The sequence below is a fragment of the Caretta caretta genome, chromosome 2 (assembly GCF_965140235.1).
Source record: "Caretta caretta isolate rCarCar2 chromosome 2, rCarCar1.hap1, whole genome shotgun sequence".
NCBI classification, from domain to species: Eukaryota; Metazoa; Chordata; order Testudines; family Cheloniidae; genus Caretta; species Caretta caretta.
This window is the reverse complement of record NC_134207.1, coordinates 200,243,715-200,267,377: the sequence shown is the minus strand read 5'-3', so window position 1 is coordinate 200,267,377 and position 23,663 is coordinate 200,243,715. Positions and strand designations below refer to the sequence as shown.

The following is a 23,663-nucleotide window of genomic DNA, read 5'->3' as shown; positions in this document are numbered from 1 at the left end:
ACTTATGTTGGCCCAGTGGCCTTGGAAAATGTGCAAGTTCTTCATACAGGAGATTCTTCGGAATGTGTACATTGTCCATCTAGTGCAGCTGACCAAGCCAACAGAGAGTCTGAGTTTGAGATTTGTGATTAGACTTGGCAATTTTGCTTTCTCAAGTACTTCAGTGTCAGAAACTTTGATTTCCCACTTGATGATGTGTAGACTATGGTGAAGAAAGCGAGTGTGGAAAATGTTTAACTTTCTCTCAAGCCTGCTGTAGGAGGTCCAGATCTCAGTACTATGCAGCAATGTGCTCAAAACACACATCCAGTAGACTCATATCTTGCTGTTCAATGTTAGTTTCCTGTTATCCCATACATGCTTGGTCAGTTGGTCGAATGTGGTAGCTGCCTTTCTGATAGAAAAATTAAGCTCACCATCTAGAGATTAGGATCAACAGTATCTGATATTTTGATAGCAGAACTTGTGCACAACTTCTAGCATAGTGTTAGCTCTTGGAACGTCTGGAGCAGCCAACACATCTTATGCAATAATCATTGTCTTATTTGGATGGATGGTTAGTCCAATTTTATGACAAACTAGTGCAAAGTTGCTGGAGCTTCTCTGTGTGCGATGAGCATGGCGCCATCAGCGAAAAGAAGTTCTCTTGTCAGCAGCTATGTTTGACTTTGCTCAAGTATCTAATAAAAATGACTCTTTAAATTGTGTGGGACAGTGAAACGGTGTAGCTTTCAGGATCCACGAATGAAGAGCCTCCCCAAAGGCCCCACACACAAAGGAATAGAAGGAGCTCATGGAGTAACTGCAAAGTGAAAACAACATTGCTAGACAAGATCACACAGCGTTTGAAAACAGACTGTACGGAATTACAGCCAGAGTGAACAGCATAGTGGGAATGGTATATCATCTGGGGCAGCTCCTGGCTGATTTCACTGTACAACAGTCAGGATGATGACAAAACTATTGACAAAAAAGCTATTACCAGCAGGACAGTGGGGTGGGAGGAGGTATTGTTTCATATTCTCTGTGTATATATAAAGTCTGCTGCAGTTTCCACGGTATGCATCTGATGAAGTGAGCTGTAGCTCACGAAAGCTCATGCTCAAATAAATTGGTTAGTCTCTAAGGTGCCACAAGGACTCCTTTTCTTTTTGACAAAACTCTAGCATAAGTAAAGTAAAGCCTTTGCTAAGTCAAATCGGCATGTTGCCATTAGCAAATTGACAATGCACTAATAACATAAAGATCCTGGATATTCCATAGAGATGAGAGAATCCAGATACTGATCTTGTTTATGGAAAAGTTCCCCACACAGTACTTATCATTGGACCCTAAAGAGCTAATTTATGTTGTTAGAGGGCTTATTCCTTCACCCACTTACTTCCCTGGTCCTTCTCGCATGAACAGAGAGCAACAATACCCGAAGTCCAAAGGTGCAAACAATTCGATGTTTATTGGGGTGAACTTCCAGCAAGCATGATTCCAGTTTCCTTCCTTAGTATCCTCCTTCCCAGCTCTGACACCACAGAGCCTTACGCCTGTGTCCCTGTTCCCATTCCTACCCTTAGCCAAACATGATTCTAACTTCCTTACCCCCATTCCCTGTTCCCATCTCCCTTACCCACATGCCCATGCCCATGCCCACCCACACCCTCTCACTTCCTCATTGACTACAGATTATATAGTAAAACTTGAGTTCTGCTTAGCTATACCTTAATCAATCATTTTCCTGAAATTTAACTAACCAATCCTAACATATTGTAACATGATTATGTAACCAATTATATCCCACCACCTTAATTAGTTTACACCCAGCAAAATTAATTATACAGCAGACAGGAACAATCACAGAACCAGACAGAGATTATACAGACAAACAATAGCAAAGTGGGAACTACAATGACAAGACAACACAGAAGTGAGGATTTCACATCCCAGCTATTGATAAGTGAGTTCTTGCCAGACAGGATGCTATCAAACTAAGTTTCCTTTTACATTTTCTAGGCACTTCCCTTTCTCTGGAGGTGATAGGAATACAATCCTGTCCTAATAGTGCCTAACAGCCCAATAGCACCTTATTTCAATGTGACTAGTTTGGAATGTGAGGATGTGACTGTTCGCTTCCCAGCTTATGGCTGCCTCTGCTGCTTAGCCAAAGGCCTTAGCCTAAGAACAGGGCCTCAGACTGTCACAGTAAGAAAAGGCCCTTACACCAGCAGATAGTGATTTTGATTCTTTCTTTTATACCTCTATAATTAGCCAACTGATGATAAGAATACACCTAAATTCTTAAAGTACAGGCCTTTGCAGACAGGCCTGAATATCTATATCCTAACATATGTTGGAAGCTGTTTGTGGATTTTTGCAAATAGACTGTAGTTGACAAACACCAAAGAGGGAACTCTGAACTTAACTGTTTCCGAGATAAGGATTTAATAACATAACAAGAGAATCCATTTGAAGGCACTATACCAGCTTTGATCTCCGTTACAGTGGTAAATCTAGAGTTATTCCAATTAAATCAAAGGAGTTATTCAGGGTTTACACTGATATAAATGAGACCAGAATCTGGCTGCTGTGTAGGCCCCATTATTCTGAACAAAAGGGGGACCCCAAATGCCTTGCCAAAGTTTCTTGCAGATTTACTAAAATCACAACTGAAGCATATGCTAGGAAGGATTCTGACCAGAATGTGTCAGACACTAAAATGCTGACTAGGTTGCATGCTATCGAATATTATCTATTCATAAAATCTGATGGATAATTTTTGTAATATTTAAAAGTCACTTCAAATTGTATGTTGCAATGATTTCCTGTTTTCTGATCATCAGAGACATGGTACCTTATCTGCCTATTTCCCCTCCCCTTTTCTGCAGAAAATCTCTTTAGATGTAGACTTGTTATTCATATCCATCAATCTAGCTTCTTAATTGGCACTTAAAGATACAGACAAATCATACACAGTAGTTGTTCTCATCCCGTTTGGAAATGGAAGGTGTCCAGCTACATTTCCTCAGTTCATTCAGTCTCAACTAGAACGGCATACAGTGGCGGATTAGCTACTGGGCCAACAGGGCCAGTTGGGGGGCCCCCCAGAAAAATTGGTGGCCCCACGCCCCGACCCACTTCTCCCACCCAGCGCTCCTGCTGGGGAGCAGGGGAAGCCTCCGCGCCCTGACCCAGCTCCCCAGCAGGAGTGCCAGGCGGGAGGACAGCAGAGCAAGCCCCCACATCCTGGCACCATGCTCCGGCCCTGCTCCCCAGCAGGAGCACTGGGGAGGGGACAGGGGGACTGCAGGCAGAAGGGATGGGGACGGGCCCCCACTTGCTCTGGCCCCATAAACCTCTAATCTGCATGTGTCAGATACACGGCAAAAGGTGGGGGGGAACAGAGCCTAATAAAAGAGGTCCAATTTGTCTTTCTAGTCTACAAGCCTCCAGCTGTCTCCATTCATTAAACATAAAGCCATGTGTTTCCTAAAACAGATGTCAGACCCAGTGCCACAGCACGATAGGTGCTGTTTTGATTGTATTACACGGTTTTATTTCTTTTGCTTAGAGAAGCATTTTTTTCTTTAACCCCCTGGCAAATTCTTCAGGGTCAATACTTTAAAATCCTTTTCAGAGAGCAGAAGCCATAAGATGCCTAAAATTGATCTGAGTAGTTGCAGGCACAGCTGACTCAAGCAATTCAGCTGTATCCAAGATGTTACCTGAAACAGCTCAGATACGCTTGACTAGTTACAGAGTAACAGCCCTGTTAGTCTGTATTCGCAAAAAGAAAAGGAGTACTTGTGGCACCTTAGAGACTAACCAATTTATTTGAGCATAAGCTTTCGTGAGCTACAGCTCACTTCATCGGATGCATACTTTATATTTTTCCTTCTGGCTTGTAGGCAAATCCAGACAAGGGCTCGGTTTTTTGCAGCAGCTCGGGTTTTTTCAGCCTTCCAGATGCCCAAGGATTCCCCCACGAGAAGACGATCGCTTTCCCACCAATCCAGTTATGTATTTCTCTGTCCTAAAGCCACTTCTTGACTACTTAGGCATCTTGGGCTGAATTTTGCTCTCAGTTGCCCAAATGACAATCCAGATTAATTCTATTGGCTACAGTGGAGTTACTCTGGGTTTACACTGGTGTAACGGAGAGCAGAATTTTGCTTCTGCTTTTCTGTACATTTTCTCCATCTGCTGAGGGCTGCACTGCATCGCAGGCAGTGATGTGACATCCAAGGGGATTTGCAAGTTACGGAAATGTAATCTTATTTGTATTTGCTCTCAACTCTTTTAGGAGCTCAGATAGTTCTACTTTGTCTTTTTTTGTTTTCGTTTGTTTTGTTTGGCTTTTTTTTTTTTTTTTAAGTAAAGGTTAGTGGAGACAGTTGAAAAATTATAGGTAGAGTAATTCTTCTGGTAAGTAGAGCACCTGTGCTAACTTATCAGTGTTAATAGCTGAACTTTTGTAAAAGGATATTGAGGAACTTTTGCATATCTGAATAAGAAACTATCACAAGAAAGGAGGTAATAAAAAGTTGACAATACTATCTGGTAGTACAGTTTCACATTGCTCCAGGTTAGCATTTGCTAGCAAGAGCAGCTCTCTAGAGAGAAAATGTTGGGGGCTTTGCCTGCAAAAAATCACTCCTTGTTTTCACCTATGACAACATATAAACGGGCACATGTTTGTGCATGCTCACGCCACCACCTCCCCACCCCTACACACACCCACAATTCTGAACCAAAACTGTGAAAGATGTTCCTCTTAGAAATATGTTGCTTTCCATTGGCAGGAATGCTTTTTCACTAGCTTTACTGAACCTGCTAATTTCTTTCCACACAGTACTGCTGGAAAGTATATTATTGTGCCAGTTTGTTTGCTGGCATAAATGGGCTCAGTTCCATTGACTGCAGTAGAATTTTCCACTTTTATAAAAGCAGAGAATATGACCCACTATTACACTAGTAAAAATGTTAGGGATTTTGTATTTTATATTATGATTTTTTTCTAACATTTTAATCACAGTTTGGGGACAGAAAAGGCAGACAAATGGTGTTTTCTGGAAAACTAAATTTACTTATTAACTGAGTGGCTGAAAATTTAAAGCCACTGAATCAAAGTCTGATCTCAGTTCCTGATGTAATTTTGAAGTAATTCCATTGAAGTGAGTGGAGTTACCCTAGATTTACACTGATATATCTGAGATCAGAATTTGACTCTCTATATCTAGATTCCCTTCAGCATCTACGCTTAGTTTCACCTGAGTGGTACATCTCTACCTTGCAACTACTCCACTGGCTTTTCTGAGAACCTTTTTGTTGGGAAGCGTGGAATTTTAGTTTCTACATTTAAAAGATCCAATTATGTAAATTAATTTTAAAAGCTTTATCTTTGATCTTCAAGGAGACAGGTCACTGCATGAAGCCTGGTACAGACTTAAAACAAGAGATCTGCTGCTTTGAAGTATGTCCCAAAGTAACAACCACCTTTGAGTCTTTGTGTGTCTGACAGGCTGACTTCTGAGATTTATCCTGTAGGCTGAATGGGACAAGTTCTGAGATACTGCCAGTTCTAGGCAAGGGATCAGTCTTCCTTGAAAACAGTCATGATCCCTGACAGTAAATATAGTGAACTGGAGATGTTGGGATGGGCTGTGGAAGGGAGACAGACACTTAACCTCTTTCAACATATGGTAGAGCTCCTGAGACCAATGGTCACAAGTTGGCAATCAGCAGGCTATTTAAGAGTTTGTATTTCAGAGAGTTTCATTCTTAAGGCTCTTTTTCCAGGGATTACAGGGAAGAGGAAACTACCTCAGAACAGGGTGGATATTAACCAAGAGAAAACAAGCTGTTAGCTTAACCATACAGGGGCTTTAAAAAGTATCCATCACAGGCTGGAGTAAATATCTCATTGTGTTTACAAAGACACACTGCCTCCTGCAATCAGCAGGGTGAATTAACCTACAGGTTCATTCTGACACAGCCAAAATGTTCTGTCTGGAGGTCAGAAATGCTTTGGCTGAGGATGAGATACCTACAAACTGACTTAGAAACATACAAGCTCCTATTTGCATGGAATCGAGATTAGACTGGAAAGCATACCCCAGGCACCAGGCTTGAAGAAAACTGACTTTTGATTGGATTGCCCCAGAGACCTATTGCTCACTTTTGAACTGTAACTGTTTAAACTTCTGTACTGAGGGCATCTGCAACCTTTCCCTTTCCCTGCCAGCCCTAGTAAAATACGCTTTCACTTAGCCATGTGTCTGAGTGGTTACTGCGATCCACCAGGGCTAGCGCCTACCAGGCTAGCTGCTGAAGTGACTACACAGAACTTGCTTCCATGGTAGTGGCATTAGTGGTTTGGTGTACTGAGCTAATGATACTCCAGGGGTTTGGTGTACTGAGCAGCCCTAATAAGTACATTTGAAAACAACATGTGTTCTAAGTATCTATGAAAAGCATGCACTGAATTCTCTCTGATTCAGTGTTCTCAGTGGTCATAAAAAGGGCTTGAGGCCTCTCATGTGACATTTAGTGTCACCATAGCTCCCTTGCCAGAAACTATTAATCATAAATCAAAGGCTGGTAAAGTGTCTCACTCAGGCCAAATCACTCCCATCATCTCTATCCAGTTCTCTAAAAATCTAAACCACAAAGCATCCAGGGCTCTCGGATATCAGCAGTATCCCTAGGTCAGCTGTTCAAGATGTCTCTCTGCAGCAGTTCACTGAAGGCCTAATTCACTAAGCTGTCCACGAATACAAAAAGTGATGTTAACTAAGATACCAGCTAACGAGGGTATTTAGGGAGATTTGCAGCAATATGTGGTGCCAGTATTCTAACTAGCTGGTGATGGGCCAGGTGCTAAGTGTGTGTGAGCTTCTAGAAGGGAGAGATGAGGAACTAGGGAGATTAGTCAGGGGCTAGCCCATGTTAACAAAAATATTTCCTTATAACCACAATCAATGAGGGAAACTGCAGCACTTAGCAAACACATTCTTGTTAAGAGTGCTCTGCTGGCAATACTTTTGTTCCTGGGAAACATACTGGGCCTGATCAGGGCCAGCCCTAGACCAAATGATACCCAGGCGAGGAGCATCTTCAGTGCCACCCCACCACCCCCATTTGCTAAACTTTTGAATACCTTTATTTTGTATTGCATTTGTAGCCCACTTCACAACTTTGATGCATGATTTGCATGCATGATTTATCCATGTTATATAAGACTGACTGGTGATGCCCCACCCCTTATATACCTGCGAGGGCATGGCTGGCAACATTCTAGAAGGTTCGAGGAAAATGTAGTTCTCAGAAAGTCTGGAGGGTTCTACGAGATTCTACAAAGGTCCAGAACGTTCTAGGAGGTTAATGAAAAATGAATCCACATACGGAAGACCTAAAACATTTTACTTCAAACATTCTACTTTCCCTTTTGTCGCTAACAACAAAAACAGCACCCTGAGCCCAGTGCCCCCCAAACTTGGGTCGCCTGCTCCTAAATCCAGCCTGGGGCCTGATTCTCCTTTTCCTGCAGTATTAATCAGGAGTCACTCCATTGAAGTCAGTGGAATTTTTCTGAAGTCAATGGAGTTACACTGATTTTTGTACTGGCTCTGGTGAGAGGGGACAATTGGGCCCATAGCATATCATAGCACTTCAAAGAGAATGGCTCAAACAGAAGCAGTAATAATCACAAAGCTTCTTTCAATGTATTATTTATTAGTATGATTATTCATTATTTTATACACAGTAATGCCTGGAGGCCTCAATCAGAATCAGAACCCCATTGTGCAAAGGACAGTCCTTGTCCCAATGATTGTACAATATAAGAATATTTTGTAGCAATATTTGAACAAAGGGCTCCTAGAACAGAAGTCCCTCCTGCTGGTATCACTGGATAGTATACACCGTAGTGTGGCATATAAACCTTGCTACTGGTGACTGCAGGCAGGGTGGAATGGAGGCTCTATGAAAGTCTAGGATATATACCCATCCTTAATTTTTGGAGGTTACAGTAAGCTCACTCCTAGGAACCCCAGCATATACTTGGGAAGGATGGGGAGCTTTAAATGACAGATTCTAATTCTCCTGTTTATTGCTGTTGCCTTGATATACATCCCCATTGGATCCCTGACAAAGCCGACCATTTAAGCATGTCTAATCTTCTGCTTCAGTTGACTGAAGGCTACCGGCTGCTGTTCTGCTCATGCTGTTTGACAGGCATATGATGACATTATTCTTCCAAATGGCTTTTGTATAGAGTATATGGCTCCCTTAGACAGATTTTCCAGTGGTCTGTGGCCCTGCAAGGTTCCCAGGTAGTGTAAAAGAGGTACAGTAACGCCACTGGCTTGGTTGCCAGCGTAGCCGTAGCTGCAGATAGATGCAGTAGGCTCTGAATGGACCCCAAATATTTATGTACCATTCATATTGGCCACAGTTCTGAAGATGTTTATAATATTTTCACTCATGGTCAGAGATCTCTAATCAAATTATAACTAAACATATTCGAAACGAACCGGTGGCCACCTAAGATTTCATAGTTGTCAGTACTGTACCCTCCCTCCCTCCCCTGCCCCCAGCTGTTTGGAATTTCACAATAACAAGAGAGGATGCAGATCCCCTTGCTCCAAAATCATAGGCTTGAGTTAAAGAAGAATCTCTTTTAGCTTTACCAGTATAGAGCCTATGACACTGCAGTTCTAATTCCATCCAGCAGAAGGCAGTGGTACACACTCACTAGCTACCTCATTGCTATACATAGAAACACTTAGCAAACTGTAACTGGGATCCAAGCTGTCTAACATGGGAAGGCAGGCAACAACATTCCGCACATACTGGCATGTGAGAGTCAGGCCCTAGGTGTTGATGTTGGTGTCCTCCGCAGACAAGATAGAGTGGAGAGGAGGAAGCATGTAAAGGATACAAAGCTCCAGACATGGGAGACAATATCCAGCACAGTGTGAACTGAGGTCCTTCATAACTTTGTTGGGCTGAGATAACCCAGGCTTCAGCCAGATGGGAGCTTTCATTTTCTTGTTTTGCTGTGGGAGTGACTCAGTAGATGAGCTAATCAGCATTTTAACATTGCTTCCATTCTCAGGGTTGAGGGTGTTTTTTTCCCCAATCATGCCCAAACCATTTAAACACTCAAACAAACTTAAGCACAGTGTGCTAGGAAGTGGTTTGAATACTCTGAGGATCAAAGGGAGATGCTGCCCAGTGTTTGATGTAGGCTTGTTTTTAACTCAAGGTTAAAGTAACACTGAAAGCAATTTTTTCATGCTTTGTGTGTATATAAAAAGATCTTCTACACTTTCCACAGTATGCATCCGATGAAGTGAGCTGTAGCTCACGAAAGCTTATGCTCAAATAAATTGGTTAGTCTCTAAGGTGCCACAAGTCTCTAAGGTGCTTTTCTTTTTACTGAAAGCAATTATGTACCGAATGGTCCCCATTGAGAATAGAACTGGGGAGGCAAGAGAACATTCCCCCCATCGCCCCCATAAAAATTATGGACATATGTGTCTCCCTACTATTATTCCTTTTTGCTGATGTGATGTTGAGGAGATTTTATACAGTGGTGCAAAATTTAAATCTCTTGCAGGAGAAAGGAGTGCTGCAATACCAGAGGGACTCTAATGTTCAAAACAAAATATAACAATGGAGTTAATTAGCATTGCCTGGTTCACAAAATCCCCTCGAGGGGAGCCTTCTCAGTTCTAAATCATCACTTGTCTTTGAGATGGAAAAGTGCCCACTGAGCAGACCCCCTTCCTCAAACTTTTAATAGAGCTTACCACAGGTTTTCATCCTTCTCTCTGGCTTTGAAAAAGGTAACAGCTGAGCCAGGGCTATTCAGCTGCATTAAGCAGCTGCATGTTAATACTCGCCATCTCCCCCCTCCCTGTACCCACAGCACACACACTTTTTTTCTATAAACAATTAACCCTTTACTGTCACACCTTCTACTACCACTGCAATCCACAGATGCCTGAAGTGATAACTTTCCCATGGCTTACGTAGTTCTTCATGCCAGTGGAGTTACTGAACCTGAAAAACAGAGAGAAAGGCCCCCAGAATTATTATTTAAATTACACTAGCACCTGGAGCCCCACCATGAGCAGGGCCCCACTGTGCTGCGTGCTGGACAAACACATAGTAAGAGACGAAACCTGTCTCAAAGAGAAAATGATCTAAATAAACAAGACACACAAAGAGGTTTGCGGGGGGGAGGGTAGTAGGAAGATGGTGTTGAAGTGACCTGCCCAAGAACACACAATAGGTCAATGGCAGATCCAGGGAAAAAAAACAGGTCTCATGACTCCTAGACCAGTGCCTTCTCCACAGGACCATGCATAATCTCCAGTGTCAGGAAGATGTGCTCAATTTCTCTCACTCTGTGTAAGAGATGGCCTTAATCCTTCTCAGGCCTGGCCTACACTATATGGTTAGGTCGATGCAAACTGGCTTGCGTTGACCTAGCTGTGGAAACGTCTTCACTCACATTTGGCTCCCACCGACGGGAGAGTCTCTCTATGCCGATTTAGTAACCCCGCCTCCCTGAGCGGCACAGAGTCACTGTCAATGTAATTAGGTCAATGCAGTGTCAGTGTAGACATGGTGCATTGCTTACATTGACTGTTACCGGCTTTCAGGAGCCACCCCACACTGACAATATAATGGATACAAGGCTGCACACTGCCAACACAAGGAGCCAAGCATGCACACACTTGAGCGATTTAATAACTGCGGTGGCTGTATGCTGACATAAATTAGGTTGACATAATTTTGTAGTGTAGACATGGCCCAAGTCCCTCCCTTAGGCCTTTTCTGGGGATTTCTGCCAATGCCAGCCACCAGTGCAGCTGCACTAGTGCAAAGGCATAATGCAGACAGGCAAAGCCACTCTGAGGGCTGGTCTACACTGAAAAGTTAGGTCAACCCAGCTACAACAGGGTGTGTGAGAGAAATCCTCACTCCTGAGCAATGTAATTAAGCCCACCCAACCTCCACTGTAAATGACTGCTGGAAAAATTCTTCCATCAACCTAGCTACCATCTCTTGGGGAGGTGGTTTAACTACAGCGACAGGAGTAGTAGTTGCTGTAGTGAGTGTCTACACCTCTTCTTAGTATATGCGCAACATGTCTCAGGTGGCATGTGACCAGGATTCATCACCAAACTTGGTCTGCTGGTTGGATCACTAGCTTCCCAGCTTGGGTTGGGTATTGACAGGGAGTGCAACATGAACACTCATCCATGCCCCCCAGTGTCTACACTGAAGCACTACAGTAGCATTTGAAGTGTAGACATCCCCCAAGGTGTGATTTGCATTGGTGCATCTCAGCAAAGTTCCAAACGGGGATAAACTGCATCAGTTCAAATCTAATTTTCTATTGGCTTTGCCATTCTACGTGGTGCAGCCATCTCATGGCTGATTCCTCACCCACATTCAAGTAGGGGAAGCAAAAGTGGATGGGAACCTGGGAGGCAGTGACCATGAGATGGTCGAGTTCAGGATCCTGACACAGGGAAGAAAGGAGAGCAGCGGAATATGGACCCTGGACTTCAGAAAAGCAGACTTTGACAACCTCAGGGATCTGATGGTCAGGATCCCCTGGGAGAATAACATGAGGGGGAAAGGAGTCCAGGAGAGCTGGCTGTATTTTAAAGAATCCTTATTGAGGTTACAGGGACAAACCATCCCGATGTGTAGAAAGAAATGTGTAGTAAATATGGCAGGTGACCAGCTTGGGTTAACAGTGAAATCCTTGCTGATCTTACACACAAAAAAGAAGCTTACAAGAAGTGGAAGATTGGACAAATGACCAGGGAGGAGTATAAAAATATTGCTCAGGCATGCAGGAGTGAAATCAGGAAGGCCAAATCACACCTGGAGTTGCAGCTAACGAGAGATGTTAAGAGTAACAAGAAGGGTTTCTTCAGGTATGTTAGCAACAAGAAGAAAGTCAAGGAAAGTGTGGGCCCCTTACTGAATGAGGGAGCCAACCTAGTGACAGAGGATGTGGAAAAAGCTAATGTACTCAATGCTTTTTTTGCCTCTGTCTTCATGAACAAGGTTAACTCCCAGACTGCTGTACTGGGCAGCACAGCATGGGGAGGAAGTGACCAGCCCTCTGTGAAGAAAGAAGTGGTTCGGGACTATTTAGAAAAGCTGGACGAGCACAAGTCCATGGGGCCGGATGCGCTGCATCCGAGAGTGCTAAAGGAGTTGGTGGATGTGATTGCGGAGCCATTGGCCATTATCTTTGAAAACTCATGGTGATCGGGGAAGGTCCTGGATGACTGGAAAAAGGCTAATGTAGTGCTCATCTTTAAAAAGGGGAAGAAGGAGGATCTGGGGAACTACAGGCCAGTCAGCCTCACGTCAGTGCCTGGAAAAATCATGGAGCAGGTCCTCAAGGCATCAATTCTGAAGCACTTAGAGGAGAGGAAAGTGATCAGGAACAGTCAGCATGGATTCACCAAGGGCAAGTCATGCCTGACCAATCTAATTGCCTTCTATGATGAGATAACTGGCTCTGTGGATGAGGGGAAAGCAGTGGACGTGTTGTTCCTTGACTTTAGCAAAGCTTTTGACAAGGTCTCCCACAGTATTCTTGCCAGCAAGTTAAAGAAGTATGGGCTGGATGAATGGACGATAAGGTGGATAGAAAGCTGGCTAGATTGTCGGGCTCAACAGGTAGTGATCAATGGCTCCATGTCTAGTTGGCAGCCGGTATCAAGTGGAGTGCCCCAAGGGTCGGTCCTGGGGCCAGTTTTGTTCAATATCTTCATTAATGATCTGGAGGATGGTGTGGATTGTACCCTCAGCAAGTTTGCAGATGACACTAAACTGGGAGGAGAGGTAGATACGCTGGAGGGTAGGGATAGGATACAGAGGGCCCTAGACAAATTAGAGGATTGGGCCAAAAGAAATCTGATGAGGTTCAACAAGGACAAGTGCAGAGTCCTGCACTTAGGACGGAAGAACCCAATGCACAGCTACAGACTAGAGACCGAATGGCTAGGCAGCAGTTCTGCAGAAAAGGACCTAGGGGTTACAGTGAACGAGGGAAGCTGGATATGAATCAACAGTGTGCCGTTATTGCCAAGAAGGCCAATGGCATTTTGGGATGTATAAGTAGGGGCATTGCCAGCAGATCGAGGGACGTGATCGTTCCCCTCTATTTGACATTGGTAAGGCCTCATCTGGAGTACTGTGTCCAGTTTTGGGCCCCACACTACAAAAAGGATGTGGAAAAATTGGAAAACGTCCAGCGGAGGGCAACAAAAATGATTAGGGGACTGCAACACATGACTTATGAGGAGAGGCTGAGAGAACTGGGATTGTTTAGTCTGCAGAAGAGAAGAATGCGGGGGGATTTGATAGCTGCTTTCAACTACCTGAAGGGGGATTCCAAAGAGGATGAGACTGTTCTCAGTGGTAGCAGATGACAGAATGACGAGTAATGGTCTCAAGTTGCAGTGGGGGTGGTTTAGGTTGGATATTAGGAAAAACTTTTTCACTAGGAGGGTGGTGAAACACTGGAATGTGTTACCTAGGAAGGTGGTGGAATCTTCTTCCTGAGAAATTTTTAAGGTCAGGCTTGACAAAGCCCTTGCAGGGATGATTTAGTTGGGGATTGGTCCTGCTTTGAGCAGGGGGTTGGACTAGATGACCTCCTGAGGTCCCTTCCAACCCTGATATTCTATGATTCTACGATTCTACAGTCACACAGACACAAATCATAAAATAGTTCTAAACCAAACATTTCATACAACTGATCCATGATAGTGGCTCCACACTCTTCACCCCATATGTGGAGGTAATCCTCTGTCTGTCACCTCCATATATGTTACTCACTTGTGCTTTTGAACCTCCCAAAATCTCTTCTTTGAAGCCTCAGCAGTTCTTGTCTTGATCTGCATATTGTTTCTCCTCCAGCTCAGTCTCATGGTCAGCAAGCCTCTTTTCTTCCCACTATCAGCTTCCTTTCCTCCAGCTGGTGCTCCTGCTCCTGCTTCTCCCTTTCAGTCTGTAGTTTTTCCCTGTGTAGCTGCAGCTTCTGACGCTCCAAGGGCAGATTCGGATCAGGATGAAGCCTAGACACTGCTCCTGCTGGTGAAATGGGCCATTCATCCATGCTTTCACCTGGTTCCGATCCCTGGTTCTTTTCCTGCTCATTTTGAGTACAGCGGGCCAACCAGCTATGACTCATTTAGCTGTCTAGAATCTAGCTCTGTTTCTCCACTAACCAATGTTTAGAGAGGTTTTCATACCTCGTTTTCCTCATCTGTCTTTTCTGGCTCTTTTTCCTGAAAAAAACAACAAAAACAAATCACTTTTCATCCAGCTTTTTCCTATGATAATTGATTTTACTGTGGTTGTCACAGTTCAGGGCAACTGCACCTATATTTCCCATCAGTGGTCCAGCCATGGCACCCACGCTCAACCTTTTGGCTTCCCAGCTATTGCCTCTCTTGGACATCTCACTGCCTTCTGACTGGGATATTTCCAGATTGCACAGCCCCCTGGCTATACTATGTTACTGCCAGCAGAGAGAGAGGCTGTCCAAGCAGAACTTCCTTGCACTATCTTCACAGTTGGTTAATAGTGTAACTGACCACAGCTCTATTCATACAAGCCTATTTTATTCTTAAAGTAAAAGCACTACGAAGAAAACATCAAAACCAATAAAAGAACCTAGAAGGCTGCTAATAAGCTGATCCGAGATCACACCACCCCTAACATAGGCTCTGGCTGGAGCAGTCTTTCCAAACTCCGCCCAAGGCATTTCCTTGTGGCTTCAAGTTCATCACAGCTTTAGCTTATAACAAGCACATTCATAACATGTTTAGTCCACCCTTTACACCAGTGGTGGGCAACTTGCGGCCCATGGGCCGCATGTGGCCCTTCAGGGTAATCCGCTGGTGGGCCACGAGACAGTTAGTTTACATTGACCATCCACAGGCACGGCCGCGTGCAGCGCCCAGTGGCCATGGTTCGCTGTTCCCGGCCAATGGGAGCTGCGGGAAGTGGTGCAAGTTGCCTACCACTGCTTTACACCATTTCCTCCCCAGGATGTAGCTTCAAAAGGCTGGGTTATTTGCATTCCCCGCACCTCAAGGTAGTTTCTAGGAAATCCACTTCACATGCATTGTTACAAAAAGCCCTTTGACATTCATAATACCTTCCATAGATTGTGTTAGTCAGTATCCTAGAGACGGTACTTGCATACAAGTCCACACTAATACAGCTACAATTGCATTTTTAATACAATGGACCCCCCAAATTAAACCGAATTCAGTAAGGAAAATTCACTGTCACCAAGAGAGCAATGGAAAGGCGAATGTGCAAAATATCGCTCCGTGATCACATACTGAATGAGGAGATCAGAAGGCGTACAGAGGTGACCGATGTAGTGCAGGCAATATACAACGCAAAGCGGAGATGGGCAGGTCATGTAGTCCACAGGCAAGACAATAAGTGGACAACCCGCATCAGTGACTGGATCTCCAGAGACCACAAGCAGCCGCTGGGCAGACTGAAAACATGCTGGGCTAATCCCATGACAAAACTCTTTGGCCAGAAAAACAGCAGCAAAACAGAATGGTGTTGTGTCGACTTGTGTTCGTGGAGGGATGGACGAGGACAAGCCGGACAAAGGTGACAATAAAGTTTAACTTAATTCAATAAAATTCATTCAGGATACCGCAGGGAATTGTCAGTCTGTCACAACTGTGATGAACTGGGGGATCTGTTTGTACAACGTATGAATCCTGGTTGATACTGTGAGGTTGTATCATGAAATTATGGTGTCATGGAAAGCCCATATATATGTGGGTCCACCATTGCTGTTTGGACATGCAACAGGTACATTCCAGGCTGAGGACAATGAGAAGGTACTTAACTTTTAATGACTACTGTGTGTTGACGACACTAGTTATGGGAAAGATTAATACATCCAAAGGGGAAAGATATTTTCCCCTTCTGTCAGAAGAGAGGGGCAAAGGCGAGAGTAGTGGAAAGACAGTTAGTAAAACAAAACACAAAGGAAGTCAGCTGCTGAAAGGGAGGCATCTAAATGAGGAGATGCACATAGGAAGAGGAGGCATTTGTCACAAACTGGGATGTGGGCGGTCATGCCTAGTGGTTGGAGCAGGTGTTGAGTCAGGATTTGGAGCCGAGGTAAGAGCCGGAGTCAACCAGAGAAGGGGTTGTAACCAGAGAAGGGGTTGGAGCTGGAGCCATGTGTGGGGGGAGAGGGAAGAACCAGATCAGTTGTGACTCAGCTGTGCCCAGAGACTGGAGATAGGAAGCTCATAGACCCTGGGAAAGGAGACTCTGGGAGAGAGAAGCCACCCAGCATGTAGCAGCCTGCATGTGGCAAGAGAAGCCCTGCCTTTCTGGTCACTGTTGGTCCCTAAAGGCTCCCAGGGAAGGGTGATCTAGTAAGGGCCTTTGTGGTTAGGATATTTGTTGTGTTGTAAATGATCTGGGTTCTCTTTTGCTTTGTCTGAGCAAGTAAAAGATCAAATGCATTACACTAACACACTTTGCACAAAAGTCTGTTATCAGCGTCACAATTACCACTAGCCTCCTAATAGAGTTAAACAGTAAATCAGAAAGCTCTCACCTCAGGGTGTTGTTCTGGGAGAGGGTGTGTTTAAGTGCGGTGGCGTCTGCAGGGCCAGTGCTATGCTCAGAGGGTCTAAGCCAGGGGCAGGCAAACTTTTTGGTCTGAGGGCCACATCAGGTTTCCAAAATTGTATGGAGGACCAGTTAGGGGAGGCTGTGTCTCCCCAAACAGCCAGGCGTGGTCCAGCCCCCGCCTCCTATCTGACCCCTGCAGCTTCTCGCCCCCTGCTGGCTCCCCCGGGACTCCTCACCCATCCAACCCCACTGCCCCCTGTCCCCTGACCACCCCCAGATTCCCCACCCCTGACTGCCCCCTGCAGCCCCATCCAACCCCCCCCCCTCATTCCCCCCGGGATCCCTGCCCCATCCAACCGCCCTATTCCCCGCCCTCTGACCACCCCGCCCCCTGAACATCCCCCCCAACTCCCTTGCCCTCTACCCAACACCCCCACCCCCACCCCGTTACCATGCCATCCAGAGCACCACGTCAGGCCGTGGCTCTGCAACTGCCCTGCCCGGCCACTCAGAGCTTTGCTCTGGTGGTGCGGCGCGCTGAGGTTGCGGGAGAGGGGGAACAGCAGGGGAGGGGCCGGGGTCTAGCCTCTGGGGCCAGGAGCTCAGGGGCCGGGCAGGAGGGTCCCGCGGGTCGGATGTGGCCAGCAGGCTGTAGTTTGCCCACCTCTGGTCTAGGCAGCTGGACAGTTTCCAGCTCTCAGAGGGGAATGTTAGATAGCAGGTCTGCACTCCCAGCGTGTGTACAGGGACCCCAAGATTGGGGCAATAGCTGGACTTCATTCAGGCTCTGAAGGCTTAAAGACCCAGGGACCCAGTGGCTTGGATTTCCTTCACCACAGTCCAGTGGGTGGCTAGCAGGGGGTGTCCAACTAGATCTGTGACACTCACAATAGGCAAAATTCCTGTCATATCTAGTATCCCAACACTGCCAACTGTTACGGTTCAGGAAGTGGAGCTACATCTTTGGCCTCTCTCTCTGCCTCTCCCTTGGCAGCCTTTCCAAGTGACAGGCCTACACTGCACTTCTCTCACAGTGGAATCCCATGATTTACCCCACTTTAGGATCAGCTACAGGATCAACTGGGTTTGGTCCCTGCTTTCAACATCTACTAGGAGCTTGCGACTAGTCTGAAATTGAAGTGACAGAGAACAGCTTCAAAACAAAGTATGATTTATTTGTCCATGGGGGACATGATAAGCAGATAGCTCAGAGGTTTGAGCATTTGCCTGCTAAACCCACAGTTGTGAGTTCAATCCTTGAGGGGGCCATTTAGGGATCTGGGGCAAAAATTGGGGATTGGTTCTGCTTTGAGCAGTGGGTTGGACTATATGACTTCCTGAGGTCCCTTCCAACCCTGATATTCTATTCTATGAACAAATGCCTATTGTCTTACCTAGCCTTAGCATTTGCCTCATACAAGAAGACAGGCCTGACTTAGTCTTGGTGTTCTCTTTCTCTCTTCCCCCCCTCACCCCCCATTCTCCTGAAGACTCAAGGTGCAGGCTGCTTTCCTACAGATCTCCTAACTCTTTATTTACAAGTTTCCACCTGAAAAAGACCTGTGTTTTAAGCTGGAATCTCCTCCTTTCCCTTTTCTAAGCAGTCAGCCCCCAATTTCGCATCCATGGAGCTGAATTACAAAGGAATTATCACTTCCACTGTCTGTCTGATTTTGGGGCACTGGTCTGTCTATAGCCATTTTTTCCTGCACAGGAATACATTTGTTCTTGCACAGCTAACTGAAATTCCCTTAATTCTTAGTTAACAGTTAGCCAGTAATGCAATAATCATCAAGCCCACAGAGATTCATAAAATTAATAGATGTCTTCCATGGTCCTGACTGATTTTTCATTGTTCTTAAGATCCAAGGGTTTGGGTCTGGGTTCACCTGTACCAATTGGTGAGGATATTATTATCAAGCCTTCCCCAGGAAAGGGGGTGTAGGGCTTGGGGGGATATTTTGGGGGAAGATGTCTCCAAGTGGTCTCTTTCCCTGTTTTTTGTTTAAAACACTTGGTGGTGGCAGCATACTGTTCAAGGACAAGGCAAAATTTGTACCTTTGGGAAGTTTTTAACCTAAGCTGGTAAGAATAAGCTTAGGGGGTCTTTCATGCAGGTCCCCACATCTGTACCCTAGAGTTCAGAGTGGGGAAGGAACCTTGACAGGTACAAATTGGTCTTTTCAATCTCAAATTTCTATGATTTATACATTTATAATCTCCTCTGTGTTTTGGGCCTCTAATATATATTATTATGGCAGAATCCTTATCTATGCCAGCATCCTGGACCCAAGTACGTAGTCTAGATAAGTGTCTAGCAACAGTAGTAAGTTGTTTTCTCTTGCACCCTCCTCCCCCATGTTTGTTCTTTGCCCTACTTCCAATCCAAGAGTTCATGCTGGTCATATTAAATGCCATTTGACAGATCCTCAAATTAAGAGCGATTTTCTGCCTTTCTTTTCCTATTGTGATAACCAGTTTGGCTCTTTTCAGTCTTGTTCAATTCTGCTGTGTGCAAGGTGAGAGCTAAAAGGCCCTATCCATGCCTTTCTATTGACTTCCTTAGACACTGGATCAGGCTAAAGTAGTTTAGGCTTGATTCTGATCTCTTGCACTGAAGTGACTCCATTGAATCAAATGGAATTAGTCCATTGTAAAACTGATATGAGTTCAAAACTATGCTCTATTTTTTTAAATAGCTTTTTAGAATTTTACACCACATCAGCTCCATAAAGGGAGTTGCAATTTTGAAAGGAAGAAATTGCCTTTAAGGAATTTATTGGGTTTGTGATTTTTTTTTTTTAATGTGCATGCCTCTGTTTCATATAAAAGTGCCCAAAGATTTTCCTACCCCATTTAGACAGTGGTATATTTGCATATCAGAAGAGCTTCTCAACTTACTGTATGTGCCTAACTGTTTCCACATGCCACAGTCATATTTGAAAAACCGCTTTTACAAATGCTTCTCTAGACAAGTCAGATTTTTAGCAGAGGCAGAACAATTCCCATCTCTTAGAAAGATGTTTTCAATAAGAGCAGACTCACTACGGTATTTAGTTACCATGCTGGAGTGTCAGATGTTTATTGAGTCAGTTGAGGAGATATAAAAAGAACTGGCAGTTCTCTGCAAATCACTTTGATTTTTAGTAGTGACTCTACTACAGTAAACAGTAAATAATGTAAGTACCGAAGGTGTTCTCAGTCACAGAGAAATGAAATGGGAAGTCAAAATCTTTTTGTTTCCCTTGTGATAAGAAATCTTTTTAAACCATCCGATGCCATTTCTTGTTCCATCAATGTTGCATTATCTTGATATGTTGCTGTTAAACAGACACGCTTAAATACATCAAATGGATTAATGTTGGCATTTTATCAAGTACATTTTCTGTTTCTGTAAAACATCTTCAGACATATAGAATGACTTCAGATGAGAAAGTAACTGTCTTTTCTTCTCTAATCCAAGCTACTGCATGTAACTGGCTAACACTTCTCAAGCATCTTCCTTAGCTCCCACAATGGTCATTGCTTATGACAGAGCCCTATCTATGATAACACTAAACTGTGTTTTGAGAATAGTTCCAACTTCTGGAAATTAGAGTAGTTTCATGGCTGCTCTCAGTTCTACTGGAGGCAGTCAGATGACAAGATCAGGGGAGCATAAAAGTACTTAGATTCCTTTCCTTGGCCCAGCCACACCAAGCATAGCTCAATCACAGCTGAGGATTGAGTGGAATATGTTCTGTTGCACCTGATCCTAGAACATGTGTGGTGGTGGTAAAACAACACCGAAGACCTAACAAAAGGGAAGAAAATGCGGTGGCATGAAATATTTTCACAGTTCTTTGCAAGGGAAGTGCTAATTAGGGCCAAGGCAATGGGCACCATTTAAAGACCAATAAATAAACACTCTATAATCACAGATTTTTTTTATCCCCCCTTAGGGTTAGAAGCCAGGAGAAAAATTCCTTTTCACCAGCCCACACACACGCTGAACTCTCAGGCCCTTAAATGTTCCTCTCTAAACATTCAGTTACCTCCCAGCCTCACAACCTATTTCCCTTGTCAGCAACTTGTCAGCAAGTTAAAGAAGTATGGGCTGGATGAATGCACTATAAGGTGGGTAGAAAGTTGGCTAGATTGTCGGGCTCAACGGCTAGTGATCAATGGCTCCATGTCTAGTTGGCAGCCGGTGTCAAGTGGAGTGCCCCAGGGGTCGGTCCTGGGGCCGGTTTTGTTCAATATCTTCATAAATGATCTGGAGGACGGTGTGGATTGCACTCTCAGCAAATATGCGGATGATACTAAACTGGGAGGAGTGGTAGATACGCTGGAGGGCAGGGATAGGATTCAGAGGGACCTAGACAAATTGGAGGATTGGGCCAAAAGAAATCTGATGAGGTTCAATAAGGATAAGTGCAGGGTCCTGCACTTAGGACGGAAGAACCCAATGCACAGCTACAGACTAGGGACCGAATGGCTAGGCAGCAGTTCTGCGGAAAAGGACCTAGGGGTGACAGTGGACGAGAAGCTGGATATGAGTCAGCAGTGTGCCCTTGTTGCCAAGAAGGCCAATGGCATTTTGGGATGTATAAGTAGGGGCATAGCAAGCAGATTGAGGGACGTGATCGTCCCCCTCTATTCGACATTGGTGAGGCCTCATCTGGAGTACTGTGTCCAGTTTTGGGCCCCACACTACAAGAAGGATGTGGATAAATTGGAGAGAGTCCAGCGAAGGGCAACAAAAATGATTAGGGGTCTGGAACGCATGACTTATGAGGAGAGGCTGAGGGAACTGGGATTGTTTAGTCTGCAGAAGAGAAGAATGAGGGGGGATTTGATAGCTGCTTTCAACTACCTGAGAGGTAGTTCCAGAGAGGATGGTTCTAGACTATTCTCAGTGGTGGAAGAGGACAGGACAAGGAGTAATGGTCTCAAGTTGCAGTGGGGGTGGTTTAGGTTGGATATTAGGAAAAACTTTTTCACTAGGAGGGTGGTGAAACACTGGAATGCGTTGCCTAGGGAGGTGGTGGAATCTCCTTCCTTAGAAGTTTTTAAGGTCAGGCTTGACAAAGCCTTGGCTGGGATGATTTAATTGGGTATGGGTCCTGCTTTTGAGCAGGGGGTTGGACTAGATGACCTCCTGAGGTCCCTTCCAACCCTGATATTCTATGATTCTATGATTCCCTCCCCTTCTCTCTCTAATATTTTGTGGGTTGCGTTATCATCATATTAAATATATTACCATGTGCTATTAACATGGGCCTGCAATTCAGAGACCTGTGTGTGATTCCTCTGCTCAGCAAGAAGTGCACACTGGCAATCCTGGCACAAAATCTTGGTCCTGCTGTACCACCTTTGAGTTGTGTCAACAGCAGCTGGGGGTGCAGAGAGTTTAGGTACTTCTTGATGGGGTGGGGAAAACAAAAACAAAAGGGACTTCGCACTCCGATAGGCAGGATTTCAATGCTCTGGATTCTCTAGAAGGACAGTTAGCAATGTTCTACCCTTTCAGCTGCTGCTGACACATGGCTGGTTTGTTTCCAGCCTACTATGTGCACATTGTTCTGCAAGCATTTCTTAGCAGCATGCAAAGCCAGCCACACCTTACAATTAATAGATTTGTGTCAATGCTCAGTGCAAGCCTCATAATTATCATTGCCCCAGAATTAGAATGTTGGCACAAGCAGAGCCATTGAGCTGACTTAGGGTGTGATCCTGTGAGATGCAGAGTGCTCTCAGTTTCTGGGGGGTGGCGGGGGGGGGAGAGGAGGGGCAATGGGAGCTGAGAGCACCAGGAAGTTACAAGGACTGGGCCTTTCAGTAGTTGATTGTCTTTTAAAGCTCAAATTCCAAAGGGATTATTCCTGTCAAGGTGCAAATGCAAAGTAAATATCTAAGGGCCAGCCCCTCAGCAGGTGTAAACTGGTGTAGTTCTAGGAACCTAATGTGCTGATTTTTACACCAGTGGTGAATTTGGCCCAAGGTTTGTAAACATGAAACCTAGATGAGAACAGAGCGTGAATAGGAAAGGCAGAGTCAGCTTGCATGGTGATTCCTGCAAGAAAGCTGTGAGGGTTTCTGGGAACAGCTGGCTTCAAGGAGCCATGCTAACACTTCTGCTGATGCTCTGTTCAGAGTGACCATCCCCTAAAATGCAGCACAGTACTGGGGCTGGTGACTACTACCTAAACAAAATGTCACCAGACAGTCACACTATTTATCATCGCTAAAGGAGCACTCTTCCTTTCCCTTCTACTGTAACTGCATTGCCAAATACCCTGTTAAAAGACCAGGGCCTGTCGCTGAGATGACAAAAAGTAAAGCAGCTGCACATTCTACCCTGACAAGTTGAACTGAAACTTTCACAAGTTTGGGTTCAGCAGACAATGCTGTGAGGTCACACTGGGATTAGAAATGGCCTTGAGCAGCAAAGTTTGTATCTGCATCCAAAGTTCCCACAATTCAGGAACATTTGAATCTGGGATTTTAGTCTGGCTCATTATGGAGTTAGGAGCCACTCGTGAAGTTTGTATCCAAACAAGTGCAGGTGTTGTTCAGACCTGGGGTTTGGGTCAGAAGCGTCTTTACTTACCATGTACATGTCATCATCCTGCAATCCCAGGCCAGAAGAGCTATCCCTAGAGCATGGAGAGGAGCTCAGGATAATGGGAGAAGCTTGCATAAATGTCTTTCACCCAAGGGCAAGGTAGACATAGATACTACTTCTGCTGAGTTCATTAGTTTATCACTGACATGCTGCTTGTTACCAGGGTTAGTCATCATTTTACACATTTAAATCCCAAAATGGCCTTTTATACAAAAATTTGTCAGCATTATGGACGTTTTTCACACAACATTTTGTTTACTGAAAACCTGGGTTTCGATAAGAAAACAGGGTTTTTGGTAAATGAAATATTTCATTCAAATATCACGAAAAACATTTTGCCATGAACAGAGCGTGAGTCTGTTTCAAACCCTGCAAAATGGAAACAACATGGACA

The 23,663-nt window shown here is 44.7% G+C and overlaps 1 protein-coding gene across 1 annotated transcript in view; it reads left to right on the top strand.

Moving 5' to 3' along the window:
* Positions 1–619: 619 nt before the first annotated feature.
* The window catches only part of RPL15 (ribosomal protein L15), a 153,642-nt gene continuing 130,598 nt past the window's right edge, over positions 620–23,663 (top strand). Inside the window, exon 1 of the mRNA XM_075125748.1 lies at positions 620–631. The gene's annotated coding sequence lies outside the window, so the exon portion shown is untranslated. The remainder of the gene's footprint in view (positions 632–23,663) is intronic.